This window comes from Ornithorhynchus anatinus, chromosome 12 (genome assembly GCF_004115215.2).
Source record: "Ornithorhynchus anatinus isolate Pmale09 chromosome 12, mOrnAna1.pri.v4, whole genome shotgun sequence".
NCBI lineage: Eukaryota > Metazoa > Chordata > Mammalia > Monotremata > Ornithorhynchidae > Ornithorhynchus > Ornithorhynchus anatinus.
Window position 1 is genome coordinate 12,161,196 of NC_041739.1, and position 15,956 is coordinate 12,177,151.

The 15,956-nt window shown below is 37.4% G+C and overlaps 1 long non-coding RNA gene across 1 annotated transcript; it reads left to right on the forward strand.

Moving 5' to 3' along the window:
- The first annotated feature begins 554 nt into the window (after nt 1–554).
- LOC114815449 lies at nt 555–4,652 on the forward strand. Its single transcript, XR_003763224.2, has 3 exons — nt 555–634; nt 2,680–2,724; nt 4,530–4,652. It is a non-coding gene; the product is annotated as an uncharacterized LOC114815449 (long non-coding RNA).
- The last annotated feature ends 11,304 nt before the right edge of the window (nt 4,653–15,956 follow it).

Here is a 15,956-nt window from a genome sequence, read left to right on the forward strand (position 1 = left end):
TGGTGCTTAATTCTGCTTCCAGGCTTAGCGTTAACAAACTTGGACCATCATCACATGAAGAAGGCTGTGGACGCTGCTGTCTGTTAGACTCTTTCCAGCTTGAAACTTTGCTCCTCTAAGCCACAATGCCCTTTAATTGAATATATCATTGTTATTTTCTTATAGGTTACTTTGGTGTTTGCCTGGTTTCATCTTTTCAATGAGAATATTGTCTGTCAGATTGTGAACCCCTTGACATCTGGGTATCTTTTTTTCCCGAATGATCATCACATAGTACGTACGAAACACCACTGCTGCTATATTTAGTACTGTTCTGCCATTCATGAGTCAATTTAATTCAACTGTATTTATTGAATGCTTACTGTTTACAAGCACTGTACTTGGCACTTGGGAGAGTACACTTCCTGGCCCAGTACCTGAAACCTGGGGATCTTGACCAAAAAGTTAGTTGCATGTTTTTTTCAAATGCAATACACTTCTCATAATTGGATTTGGCTTTCAGAAGAATTTTTCTGACTCACTGTTTGTATTCTTTAATAAAACTGTGTATGTAGGTCCTGATAGTTTTGTTCCGATGGTCCAGACCCTGCCAGGGCACAGATTTAGGTCCCTGAAGGAAAATTTACAATTATAGGTAAGTCCAAAGTGAGGAGTTTCATAGACCCTATTGTAGCATTAAAATAATATATTGCTCTGGAATATAAGCACTTGGACTTTAATATAAGGGCTTCTGTGTGTCTAGCTATTATTATAAATTTAAATAATTTACAAATAATGTATATTTAATATAATATAATCTCTAGACTGTAAACTTGTTGGGAAGATATGTGTCTTCCAACTCCATTGTATTGTACTCTGTCTCAATTAATTCGTTCATTCAATTGTATTTATTGAGCACTTACTGTGTGCAAAGCATAATACTAAGCACTTGGGCGAGTACCATATAACAACAAACAAATTCCTGCTCACAATGAGGTCACAGCCTATAGGGGGAGATGGACTTTTATATAAATCAATGAAGAAATAGATATACAGATAAATTACATATAAATATAGATATATATTATGTGCTGTGGAGATGGGCGGGCGGAAGAATGAAAGAGCAAGTGAGAGCAGCACAGAAGGGAGTAGGAGAAGGGGAGAGGAGGGTTTAGTCAGAGAAAGCGTCTAGATTCCCAAGTGCTTAGTACGGTGTTCTGGACAGAGTAACTGCTCAATAAATATAATTGGTTGATTGATTATATATTAAAAGAGGAGCATGCCACTGTGTAGGTGAGATAGGTCCATTTTTCTTGAGGAAGCATACGTTAATTATCAAATGGTCATTTAAATTGTCAAAGAGTAACTCAATCATTGCCCTTCTATTACTGTCTTTGTGCTATTTCAGTCTTGAGTACATAAAAGGACATCTAGGTAGCCTTGTTTTTTTGAGAGAGAAAAAAGACGTCATTACTGTGGGCCTAACTCTGGCCATTAATAGTGGGGGTTGGTAGGGTAGGGAACATTCATCATTTCAGCAGATTTTAGGAGTGGTTAAATCATGTGCTTGTGTTGTGGTCCCAAAATCTATCATTGTGTAGGGATAATGTTTAACACAAGCAAATGTTTCCCCAGTAACTGGATTCATTACTAATATTAATCTAGATGAACCAGCACCTGATTTTCTTAGATCACACTTTCTTTGTTAATCTGTTCCAAGTGGGGAAATATGTCAGTTTTGTTTGAATTTTTAAAAATTACTTTTTTTTAAACAAAGCCTTTTCAAGTTCAAAGGATGGATTTCTCTGAAAAAGACACCAGGTGAAAGATACATTTCAGAGACATTGTAGAACACAGGCGCCGTTCATTGTTTCATTCCAATTTTCATGCCCTTGGATGTGGATAGGGTTACAAGGACATAAAGCAAAGTTAATAAAAAAAAATCAATAACAGACTACAACTTTTTTTTTCCTACTGAAAAACATTGTCCCAAATCTCATGTAACCAGTTCACTGAGTAGGGACTTCCAGGAGATGTGATTTTGGGAGTTGGACTTCCCAAAGAGATTCAGTGATATATACCTGTGTGGGCCTCCTCTCTCATTCTAACTAGGAATGGAACACAAGACTTGGTTTGTGACATTTGTTAAGCAAAACCTTGTTAAATTTAGTTCATTTCAAATAATTTAATTCATTTTTTATCAGAAAACAAAGTAACAATGACTTTGAATTAACTTCATGATACAGGGAGCATGGAATTACCAAACACTAAGGCACATAGAAGATAATTACATTGGACAGAGTCCCTATTCCAGTTCAACAAGTATTGAATCCCCATTTTTCTGACAAGGAAACTAAGGCCCAGATAATTTAGGTGACTTGCCCAGGGTCACATGGCAGATGAGCAACAGTGACTTGATTAGAACCCAAGTCACAGTGCTTCTCAAGACATACAAGCCTACTTCTCTGGTCTGACTGAGGGGTAAAACCCCATCTCCCACAGGAGCAGAGGATAGGCTATGACCGCACTCATGTCACTGAGACTCTGAATTTAGTGGGAAAAAAATATATAAAGAAGGTGGTTGAGAGGGCAGTGAGGGAAGTAAAATCCACTTTATATTGATAAACCCCATCCCTGCCTTTCCTTATGTACATTTGGAATACTTAATAAATGTTATTGATAATAATTATATTCTTTCAGAAACATTTTGCAGTGCCCTGCCCAGAGCATGTGTTTACATGCAAGGTAATAGCAAAGTAATGTGTCTCATATAATTGTAGTGTTAAAATTAAGTATTGTTCTTCAATAAATCATATTATCTGTCATTGGGAGGTTTACTATTTACCCATTTTTTTAATTCAAAAAATTGTCACTTTGCTCAAACAAATTATGTGTAGCTTCTCCATGCTGGAAATGCCAGGGATTTGCCACGCATTCGGGCAACAGCATGTGCTTTATGATAACTATGCCATGGAAAAAAATGTCATTTGAAATGGGAAAACTGACATTGAATAAACCTACCTATATTGAAATGACAATACAGAATTCAACCATTTTAAGATTATCTGGCTGTTTGAAAATTAGTATTGCTAAATAAATTAATAAATGTACCAGTAAAAGTGAGAGAAAAATGATTACTTCATTTTTTAAAGGGTGCATTTTGTGGCAAGAAATTAAATGCCCAAATGGAAACAACTAACTCTACATTCTACTTTAGAAATATCACCCAAATAAGGAAAGAAGCTTTTATGCTCTAATTTCATGTACATTTTTCAAATCACATACCCAGTTCAAAAGTTCATTTGCCCATACAAATGATTTTTTCCCTATATATAAACTTCAAGCCTGATATGATAGAATCATTTGCATGGGAAATCCTTTCCCTACAGAACCCAATCCCTCAACAAATTGACAACACTCTACCTCGGCAGAGAGCTCCACACTCTTTGCTATGAATTTTTAGTTAGTTACTTCCCTTAACATCCGTGAATGGAGTGATCATGATTTTTTACCCCATTTATAAATAGGGTAACATATGACACCATCCTGTATGACACTGAGTAAATCATCATATAATTTTTCACAGATATCAAGTGTCGTTGCTTTAAAGGAAACAAAAAATTTATAACTTACATGGGATAAGAAACCTAGAAAGCAATGCACAGTCAATAAATGTATTGAAAAAGAGGTATAAGCAACCCCATGATATTCTACTAATTAAATAAAGACAATTAACCAGTTCCTATCTAAGTTGAGCACCTCAGTGACTGCATCCTTATCGAACTACTCGTCTTCAAAGATAATCATATTATTGATATATTGCCTGGAGTTGAAAAACATGGGATTGTAACTGCTTGATATGTTACAAATGTCCACTAATGATAGAACCAACATCTGGCAAAATGCATCAAACCTCTCAAATGGACAAATGTCAGTCTTAGAGAAGGAAAATCTCTGCAAAAAAACTTCCAAACCATGCCAATTAATGTCTGTCTTCCTCACTAGATTGTAAACTCCTTGAGGAGAAGGATCATTTCTACCACCTCTATTGTATTTTACTCTTCCAAGTGATTACTGCAGTAATCTGCACACAGCAAACTTCATTGATCTCTAATTGGACATGGTCAGCAAACTCCTGAATCTATGAAGTACTATCACGTGGCAGTCACATCCTCAAGCATAGCTAGCAGATAACCATGGAACCTGGCTCCAGCAAAGAGATCAATGACATATTTGCAGCAAAGTAAAGAAATGCCTCATCAATACCTCTCTGGTAATTCCAATGATCCTCTAAAAGTTTAGCAAAGCTTACATCATAATTATTTTCCTGCACAGAATTCCTTTTTTCATATAATATGTGGCATGGGATGTCAGAAAAACCCTGTGCCATAGTTTAATGCAAACCTTAACAGGGGTATATTACATCCTGCAAATTTAAGTACATAATAGGAAGTAATGGAATGATGATCTGGAAAAGGCGAGGTCAGTGAATTGAGATAGATGAGATTAGTTTCCTTAAATATTTCCCACAAACCTTTGTCTCATTGCAGCTATGAATGGAAAGATGAAGAAGAATATGGCTCCAGGAAAATGAGGCTCACAGCTCTCTTCCACTGTGAAACTACTATAGAAATAATCCTGAAGCCAGCCAAGATACTTAAAATTAAGATAGACACAACAATGATTTAACAGTATCAGATTGTCAGTCTAGGAATAAAGGTTGAAAAGAATTGATCCTATTCAGACTGGTGCTTGAAAAGCCACTATCTTGAGAGTGAGATATGCTCCTCAACTTTAGAAGTGCCAAAGAAAAAGAATCGCAACTCCTAAAATAAAAACTTGCAAAAGAGCAACAGTATCCTACCAATTCAGCTGAGATTTGGGATGAATAATCATAGACATTCCAAACATGACCAATATGTAATTCTTTTATTTCTGAGCAGGTGTTTGTTGCACAAATCCTTCCCATTTTAAAAGTCACATACTGATTTACATAGTCTATGATTTAAGCAAGTATTTACTCACCTGTCCATCTTTCCATTCTCTTTTCCCTCCTATTTGTAAATTATTTTGTATCTGATCCACCTGTTGCACTAGAAATCCCTTGAAAGTGGGGATCATGTCTAGTTGTCAGAAGCACTATTGAAATAGAAGTCTTGTCTTAGATGTGCCAAATTCTCACTGCTCTATGGCATTTCAAGGTCATTTATGGAGAGCTAAGGTAGGGATATTTTTTTTTTCTTCAGCTGATCCTCAGCAGGGGGAAGCCACAGTATAAATCAGAGAATTTTGCCTAAGATGGGGGGAGCGTGGGAGTTTTCCAGATGGAGAAAACTCAGGAAACTAAAAAAATTACATTAATAAAACAAGATAATGATTCATTCATTTTTCAGTTGCAGTTTTTGCACTGCAAGCACGGAGAAACAATGTGGCGGCTTGACAAGGAGCTCGCCTCAGGAATGATGCCATCAGAGACATGAGACAGAACATTTATTGAAATTCTGAGTGATGAGAGAAAAGATTAAAGGTGTACTCAGTAAAAAAAAAAATGAGCTAAAGGAAAAAGAAATGAACAAAGATGTGCTGGTACTGAATGATTATTACCAATAACCTGCAACACCATCAGTCTTCTCAGGTGAAGAGCTGCATGCTGTATAAATTTCAAAGTTCATAGAATAATAAACATATTTATAAAAATCATTTAATAATTATTTGAAATGTAGGCATTAATAAAGACTCCCCTCTAGACTGTAAATTCATTGTGTGCAGGGAACGTGTCTGTTATATTGCTATAGTGTACTCTCCCAAGAGTTTAGTACAGTTCTCTGTACACAGGAAGTGTTAAAAAAATATGATTACCTGAACTAAACTGAGAGATGCCAATAAGCTTAATACCTTTGGAGACGCAGAATGATAAACCCACCCCTGCCCCTTTTACTCCTAATGTAACTGCTCTGTTACTACAGAACAATATGCCAGCAAATTTTTGCTCTAGAAGACCACTTAAGGTTTAACTGTTAAATATCATTAGAGAGGGGATAGACAACCAGGCCAAAGTTATATCCTGGCATCATATAAAGCCATAGTTTGTCTACTCCTGGAATGCTGCAGAGAGTTCTGTCTGTTGCATTTTAGGTAGGTGACAATTGAAAAGGAGAAAAATGTAGAAAAAAGCAACCAAATCACTGCAGGAAAGAACAGCTTCCATATGAACTACACTGCAACTGATGGGAGATATGGCAATCTCCCATCCTATAAACTCATGGAACTGAACATGGAATGATTTTTCTCCAAATTCTATAAACCAGAACTTGGGGGGCAGTCAATATATCCTGGAGGGGATAGATTCACGGCAAAGAAAATGTTTGACACACTCTGGATGTGCATGTGAAATTCATTGCCATAGGAAGCTGTGCAGGAAGAAAACATAGCAATAGGACCTAGAAAGCTGTGAATAAACACAGAGATAAGAAATACATAATGGGCTACTAGAGGGAAAGTTAGTGATTCTAAAAGGAAAAATTAGTAATGTTAGATGGTACAAGAAAGAGTAAATAGATTTGACAAGTAAAAAAATGCATGGTGAGTATTAGAAAAAAATGCTAGGCATTTATAGCCATGATAATGGATGTCAAGAAGAGCAATAATCACAAGGTTCCTCAAAACATCTTTTTGTCATTCTTGCCAAATAGAATACTGGGCTGATGGCTCATTGATCCAACCCAATAGAGCAATGCTCGAGTTCTTGCACAGAAATCTGAAAGGGTCTAATTGATCAGCAGGATGAAGTCTAGACATCATGGAAACTAGATCAAATTGTCTCATTAAAATGCAGTACCACAGGTTTAATCCAATATGTTAAATTTTCTCAAAGTTTGAATAGCCGGTAGGCTCAGTTATGTGTGGCTGTTTGAGGGGAAAGGGTCATAAACCAGGATGGAGGATTCATTGCTTAAAGTTTGTTCCTGATTCAATCCTGTTGAGCTAAAATTACATGGCTATAAAATGTGGCAGAATGGATCCATTCACCAGGATATTTTAGTATATATGTTTGCAAGCTCGGTGTTCATTTTATATGAAGACTTTAAATGCATGCAGTGAATTTATTTTTCTTAAAATCTACTTATGATCACTGGGAGCCTAAAAGTCAATATTATCTGTTGAGTACCCACACACATCAGAAGGCATAGAGGCGACACATCTTATCTTTAAGTATTCCAGATACAGTTTGGTAAACTAAAATTTGGCACATTATTCAGAGCAGACCTAATGTACTTAATAGATGAGCTTGAAAGAATTTGGATAACAATTTGGCTGACCATATTATTTTTACTTAAAACTAGGGCATCAGGACACCATTCCAAATTTGTTTACCTCTCCTCCATTTTCAGTAACTGTGAAAGCAAGGAGGTTTGGGGGAGTTGGTGAGATGCAAATCCCCCGGCATCCGTGGGAACCAGAGTGCAATGAGGCCAGCACAGAGAATCCACTGGACCTGCTCCAGCCCAGGGCCACTGAAAATAAGACAGTCACCTTATGATGGGTGGTCAGTGCATGTTAGGCTAACCCATTTAGTGACTCCCATCCCAATTCCAGACATTTACCTATGGCTTAGGGCAGCTTATAAAAGCCTAGGATGTTAACCAGTCCAACTGTGCTACAAAGTCAGCTGCATAACAGAGGAAAAGGCATGGATAAATGTAGGTCATCAGCTTAGAAACAGTTAGATGTTCCTACTATGTGCTCTGCATGGTTCTAGAAAACAGTCACGGTGAAGGACGGAAATCGTTAGTTTACTGTCTCTCTGCTAATAGAGTCTCCAACAAACTGACTATGCTGATACAGTGGTTTCAGGCAATGGGTTTGGGGAGGGTGGGGAATATTAATCTATGACCTTTGGTTGTGTTCAGGAAGTGGCCCTAGATAACAACTCTATCTTCCCGGACAGCTAAGAGACACTTGCAGTGAGAAGCATAAAAATGGAAATAGTAAGGAATTAACAGGTGGAGAGAAAATTGCCTTTCAGTTCCCAATCCTTGGTAACTGGTAGTGGGTTTTCTGTAATGCTAGCCTCTTCCTGCATCAGAAAAATCTTAGAATTAAGTTTATTTGCTTTTTTATGTTGCCAGGCCGGACAGTGTAGAACAAAGGAATGATTTTCTTGGTGGGGTAAAGCTTGTGACCTGGCTCTGGATAAAGCAATATGTGTAAAACAGCAATGACTAATGCAAGTTCGTCCCCCTTAGCAGATAATCCCAAACCTTTCCTGCAAAGTTAAACCAAAGCACAAGTAACCTTTGAATAATTCAAGCCTAAAAAATATGTTTTGGGATTAAGAGGGATGATAGTCAAAATCACTCTGTGCTTTGAACAATGAAATATGGAAATAAATAGCTGTGTTTAATTTTCCTTACACTCCCCTAAGGGAGTGCCACCTGGATATCTAGTGTGCAGTGAAGCTGAAACAAACCATAACTCTCCTGTGTTCTTCCCTGCAGTCTGGCTGGGGAGAAGAACAGAGCAGCCAGGTGTCAGAAGCACAAACAGCCTTCCGGCAGACCTAGCTCTGTGGCTGCTAGGGTTTGGGGAAAGGATGTATTGTCCCCTGACATGAAAATAGTTTTCCCCCACCAGGACTGCAAGAGGAATGCCAGATAGACTGGAAAATTGTTTCCATGGGACATCTATGACCTTCACACGACCCACATCCTGGCTTACTATAATGACATCTTAGAGCTATGGATTGACCTTTCACTCTGCATAGGGTCCATTAGGCTTCCTAATATGCTGTTGGCCAGCCTGTCTTGCCTTGTAGGAAGGAGAAATAAAACTTGACACACAGTCAGTGTAAATCCTTCAGATGTGTTGGGTCTGTTGGCAATACAAAGTATAATTTTTTTATCTCCTCAAAATGTGAGGCTATTCTTTAGTATTGCCTGCTTGAGTTATTAAATTTGGCCTTTTTCTGCCATGGTGTTCTATTTCATTTCAGGAACAAAAGCAAAATGATGTAAAAAGACCAGTTAGGGAGGCCTCCTCATTCCAAGTTAATTACTGTTATTTCAGCACTTTCTTGGAACAAGTTCCATTTTTGTCATTCTCTACTTCACAAGAGAAAACCAGTTCAAGTAGCAACTGACAAAACCATCAAAGTAAAAGTAATATTTTTAACTCAGGAGGTGCTTATGGACATCTTCATGGCCCCAATACCATTGCATTAGAGTAGAGCCTTAGTGTTTATGATGGCTTTTATCAACAGTTAGTGAGAAAGTTTGGTTCAGTATTCTTTCCAAAGTAATCAATTCCAATCAGAAGCCCAGGAGTCAAGAAATAATCTTTCATGAAAAAGAAAATGATGTGCATTCTAAAACTGTGTGGCTTCTTGCCAGGGTGATCTTCACAACTTGTCCATCACATCTCACACTCTTCAAGTGGGAAAACTTCATCCTGTAGCCTCCACCTCTGAAGACATGTGGGGGAATCTTCAGTAGAGCCATTCCAGGAGGAGTCAAGAATCTGTTGTAAACAGTTCCTTTAACAAAGTCTTTCCTTTAACCAAGTCTTTACACGTCGGTCTCTCTGGTCTCCAACTCCTAAAGCACCAACTGCAGTATCTTTTCCCACACAAAATGCCTCCTCTCTTCACCCATCTACCTTACCTCCTTTAAACCTTGAAGAATCGATCTCCTTCATGGAATCTTTGCAAACTAATGCCTCCTAATCCTTGTCTTTCACACCACTCCAATTAACTCACTGCCTATTATGAGGCTCTGAACACCATGGGGGAAGAATCAATAAGTAGTTGAGGTAAAAGATTTATTCTTTCACTTAGCAAACAGGTCTACTTTCAGTGAGAGAAGTTTGAGGATTCCACATCTGTGTATTCTCCTTCAATGGGCCTTGGTCACAGAATCAGCAGGGTATATCCTAAACTGATGGATTTTCAGCAGGAACTCTCAATCACTCTTCAAAATGAAGACAACATAACACTACACACTCATGATTTTTGCCTAAGTTAAGTGGAAGAAAGTGTTCAGTTTCCTCTTGATTACCTTTTCTCTCAAGGCTAGTTAGATTTCTTTAAAATGGAGTGAAAATCCTTGAAAGAGAAAAACAACTACAAAAATACCTTTTGATCCTCAGAAGCACTCCAGATACTTAAGTCCACTATCCAAAACTGAGCTTAGAAACAGAACTACCTGCCTGAACTCATTTCAGTGATCTTATGTCTGTCTTTGCAGTTTTAAATCCTGTTGTAAGTCAGCCCGATTCTGGGCTCCCAGGTAAGAGCTGGGTGCGATTGAAATGCTTAAAGAGTGACTACAATTTACATCCAATTTATGCTCCAGAAGTAAGTGGGTAGAATGACCACAGGAAATCATTTGAAATGTGTGGTAGGCAGTCTCCTGCCTTTCTCCAGAGAAGCAGCATGACTTAATGGATAGATCATGGGCTTGGGAATCAGACCTGGATACTAATCCCAGCTCTGTCACATGTCTGCTGTGTGACCTTGGGCAAGTTACATAACTTATCTGGCCTCAGGTTCCTCATCTGTAAAATGGAGAATAAGAGTGTGAGCCCCATGTGGGTCAGGGACTGCGTCCAAACTGATTAACTTGTATCTACCCCAGTATTTAGAAGAGTGTTCGGCACATAGTAAGCACTTAACAAGTACCATAATAATGATAGTTATTATTACTTCCCATCCAGTAAGATACGTGCATATACTAGTTTACATCCAAGGTGGATTTAGACATAGGCAAAAGTAATGTGGCTGAAGGCAGCACATTTTGGTATAGCCAGTAGACACACCCCAGCATCTGGGAAGCTTTAATTTTCCAATTCCACTCACACTTTTTCTTTTCAATCAACCTCACACTGTTCCCATACTTCCTGGGACAGAGCAATGAGGCTCTCCAGGATGTGTTTGCTTACTTCACCTTCTCCAACACTGAAACTCCACCATCCCATTTTCTTGAATAATTTCTACCAGAATACAACCTATTGTACATAAATTCTAGTAATACTGCTAATGTCCTTAAACCCAGTTCACTAACACTTTATGAACTCTAAAGGACATACATTTGAAGATGTCTTTTCAGAAAGATGAATCTAGAGGATAAATAAAACTAACCAACAAGGATTATATCCCTAAATGCAAATCACTAACCTGATTCAGGAAATGTGTCTGTGTATTGTTATATTTTACTGTCCCAAGCACTTAGTACAGTGCTCTGCACACAATAAGTGCTCAATAAATATGGTTGATTGAATTCATTTAAGATTGGTTTTGATCCCAGTGGGTCTCAGTTGTGGCTATGACTTCAGTAATGGCACACCTTTCATTTGTAACATCTTCATATTTAATTATATCTTAATGGCCCTAGATTTACTGATGGAAAGAGTAAAGTTAAACTCTCCTGGTTATGTGGTGCAAAATAAATAATCAGTAATAATTACAAATAGAAATATGTCAGGCAGAAAAAAATAGTTATTTCAATGGAGTGAGAGTGAGATGCAGGAATTTTTAATGAGGAGCTTTTCAGTTGTGGTCATAAGTTAAATTCTGAGTAATACCCTGATTTATTTATTTTTGGTTTACTTTAGCTAAGCTTCTGTTTCCAAACTATGAGAGTACTGAAAATGAGCTTGGGAAAGTATCTGCTCATATTTGAACTGTTTTTAAGTGCTTGACCATTCCTTAATTGGAATAGCCATACTCAAAGAATAGTCCTCCATCATCAATCACTTCAATTAAGGACCATGTGGCACCAACTTGAGCTAAACCCTTATTTTAATAGGGATTTAATAATTAAGCAAGACGTTCTTTGAGGCCCCCCCAAGTCCCACTCTAGGGATGTCAAATGAAATCCAGGTTCTGATGATTCTGGAATGGCCCCAAAATGTCATATTTTGTAAAAGTGATAAGATCATTTTCATCTACTCACAAGTGATCTTGCAAGAGTGTATGTTATATGATACAAAAGTTCTGTTTGAGGTCTGTATTCTTAATTATATGAGTGAAGAATTTAAAATTATGTTCTGGCTCAGTGGAAAGAGCACGGGCTTTGGAGTCAGAGGTCATGAGTTCGAATCCCAGCTCCGCCACTTGTCAGCTGTGTGACTGTGGGCAAGTCACTTAACTTCTCTGTGCCTCAGTTACCTCATCTGTAAAATGGGGATTAAGACTGTGAGCCCCACGTGGGACAACCTGGTTCCCTTGTGTCTACCCCAGCGCTTAGAACAGTGCTTGGCACATAGTAAGCGCTTAACAAATACCAACATTATTAAGTTCTATTATATCCTTCATTTAAAATTTTTATTCATTCATTCAATTGTATTTATTGAGCACTTATTGTGTGCAGAGCATTGTACTAAGTGTTTGGAAAGTACAATTAAGCAACAAATTGAAACAATCCCCACCCACCACGGGCTCACAATCTAGAAGGGGGAAGATAGACATCAAAACAAGTAAAGCAGTTACTGCTTTACATTCCTTTTTGATTTATCACTGATAATAGATTTTAGTTTTGAAGGGAGTAGTTGTCTTAAAACACATTTAAAATTTGAATTTCAAATTTTTATTTGGCAAAACTCATTTAGATTTCTATTTTAGGACAGTGTAGACTTTAGTCTTGAAAGGATACTGTTCTTATCAAACACAAAGAAATACTAGTGATGAACAAATGAGAGGAATAATGGGTAATTAAAATGTTCAAAAATATTGATTTATTTCCCCCTAGTATTTGTATTTGAATGAAAAACACAAGCATTTATTTTTGAAAGAATTTAGGGGAGATTTAAGTTTTTTGTTTTCTATAGAATTAATGTAGGCTGCTGAAATATAGTCTGATTTATATTACTTAACCCTGAATAACAAAAATGTCTAAAGTTAGAAAGTAATTTAAAGTTCAAGGTCTCCAGCCATTCAAAATCTTAGCCTAGACAACTAAGAAGACTATTTCTCTTTCTCTATTTGACATCCTATTGGATTGGGTGGAAATCAACAGATGAAAAGTCAAGATTGTGGTCCATCCTACACAAGGCAAGCAACTCATACATATAAACAACTTCACTAGAATTATATGTTAACAGACAAAATTGAACTCTTCTACTTTGGCAATGTTGTCAGCTAATTCAATGGATAATAATCTATTGAAGATACTCCCTGGAAATAACAGTATTTTCAAAGTGTGCTAACCCATTTCCACACCAATTGGGTGCATTATCTTGCATAAGTCTTGAAAGCATGAACATACTTCCTTTAGCAAAGAATTTTGAACTCTCAGACTCTCTGGCTCAGTTACTAAGTAGTTATTTAGATTATAGGGGTAATCTGACTAATTTATAATGTTGCATTTAATTCTTGCTTAGGGTGACCTTTGTAAAATGTTATTCATGAGGAAATTTCTCTTCAAAGAATAATATGCTTTTAAAGCCCAAAGCAAACAAGATGTTTAAAATCTTATTTCATTTTAAGAGACCCAAATCAGATAAAGACTCAACCCCACCTGCATTTTGTGATAATAAAATTAAGTAGAATGTGCATGACCCAAAAGCCACATCAATTTTTCCATCATGGCCTCATTAAAATCATTTTTACTCAATATAATACAACCACTTTTCTGTCATTAGAGAGCTTCTACCATAACAAAACTATTAGTTATTTTACACAGTCTTATCTTTAATATCAAAATGATATTTTTAATGATGTTGAATACCCATTTGCCTCCTCACAAGAAATAGAATATGCATTGTTACTCTGTCCTTCCTTCTGTCAATCAGCAGTCAGTAAACACTAGTTCCTATTTTGCACAAGTCAGGAAGTTGGAAATTACATAGGAAGCATAAATGGATGAACCTCTTTATTAATTTTGTTGTACTTTCCTCTCCCAAGCACTTCTTACAGTGATCTGCACATAGTGAATGCCCAATACCATTGATGATATGGTCCCCATTTTCAGAGAGGAATGCAATCTCCTCTAATATGTAAGCACGATAGGATGCCTTAAGTAGTATCAATGTCACTTCCTTTAACATTTTAATTGATAATATTTTGGGAATCAATTAAAATATTTTCCATAAAACACTTATTTTTTCCTTTACTGGAACAACTGCTCTTATTGAAGGATAGACAAGTTCAGGGGATGGCAAAAGATGGTGAAATGTAGGAACTCAGGTATCCTTGTCAGGTAGAGGACCTTGGAAACAAGCAGCACAATCAGCCATTTGAATCTCAGAGATCTGGGACTGCACATCTTGGGGTGAAGATAGAGGTATGGGTCAGTGGTAGGGGCATAAAATATTCCTTCTTGCCTTTCACTTGCTAAGATTTTACAGCACAGTTTTTGTTCTCATTGTTTATGATGCCCCAATTTTTATCTAGAACTGGATGGACCTGTCAAGACTCACAAATTGGCATTAGGTAGAACACCAGTATTGGCAGGGTACCCCTTACTTTCTAGAATAGAAATCCTGTCCTTTCTATAACAATTACTTATCAATTTTCTTGCTACAACATCTTCAAATATTATCAGGGGCCTCTGTTCCTGGATGCATACCCATGTTTAAAAGGTTGCAATCAGAGATGTTTCAGGGAAGAACTGTCTCAAAATTACAAGCTAAAGAAATTATGACTGATGATATGATGACATTTCAGGTCACGGGTTATATTCCAAAGCAATGAATTTTCCCAGAGGTCACATCAAGGAACGTAAAATATTGGGAATACACTATTACAATTATTACTGCTAATAATAATAATGATATTTGTTAAGCCCTTGCTATATGCAAAGTACTGTACTTAAGCCCAGGAGTAGATACAATGCAATCAGACAAATTAGGAAGATAATAATAATAATGTTGGTATTTGTTAAGCACTACCAATAATAATGTTGGTATTTGTTAAGCACTTACTATGTGCAGAGCACTGTTCTAAGTGCTGGGGTAGATACAGGGTAATCAGGTTGTCCCACGTAAGGCTCACAGTTAATCCCCATTTTCAGATGAGGTATCTGAGGCACAGAGAAGTTAAGTGACTTGCCCACAGTCACACAGCTGACAAGTGGCAGAGCCGGGATTCAAACCTGTGACCTCTGACTCCCAAGCCCGGGCTCTTTCCATTGAGCCATGCTCCTTCTCTGATATGTATGTGTCTTTTCCTGAATCTACTCTTAAAAAACTTTCAAGGAAAATTTTACTATTGCAACCCTTAATGTTGTTCTCATTATAAGCAACCTGAGTCCCTTACATCAAAACTAAAAATCAGAGAAGTAGGAGCCACACACTCAGTGGAAATAAGGAAACTGAGAAATGTTTCAAAGTGGGCTAGGAACTATAGTATCTCAATCAATCAATCAATCATATTCATTGAGTGCTTACTGATCTCAGTGCACTGTTCTAAGTGCTTGGGAGACAGAGTTAGACACGTTTCCTGCTCACAATGGGCTTACTGTCCAGAAGGGGACATGGATGTTAATAGAAATGAGTCATGGATACGTACATAAGAGTTGGGGGTTTGAGGAATCGATGAATAAACAGCATAAGTAAACTGTCAAGATCAAAAATTGATGGCTTCAAGTTGATGATGGTGGAATGATGAAATGACCACAACCCTTCACATATAATAATAATAATAATGTTGGTATTTGTTAAGCACTTATTATGTGCCAACCAGGGTTCTAAGCTCTGGGGTAGATACAAGGTAATCAGATTCCCACATAGGGCTCACAGTCTTCATCCCCATTTTACAAATGAGGAAATTGAGGCCCAGGAAAGTTAAGTGACTTGCTCAAAGTCACACAGCTGCCAAGCCGCAGAGCAGAGATTAGAACCCATGACCTCTGACTCTCAAGCCCGTGCTCTTTCCACTGGATCACCCTGCTTGTGTAGCAAATATATAGCAAATGGAAACTTCTTTTGATTAAAAATCTCTATTATCAATCCATGCTATTTATTGCAGGCTCACTGTGTGCAGA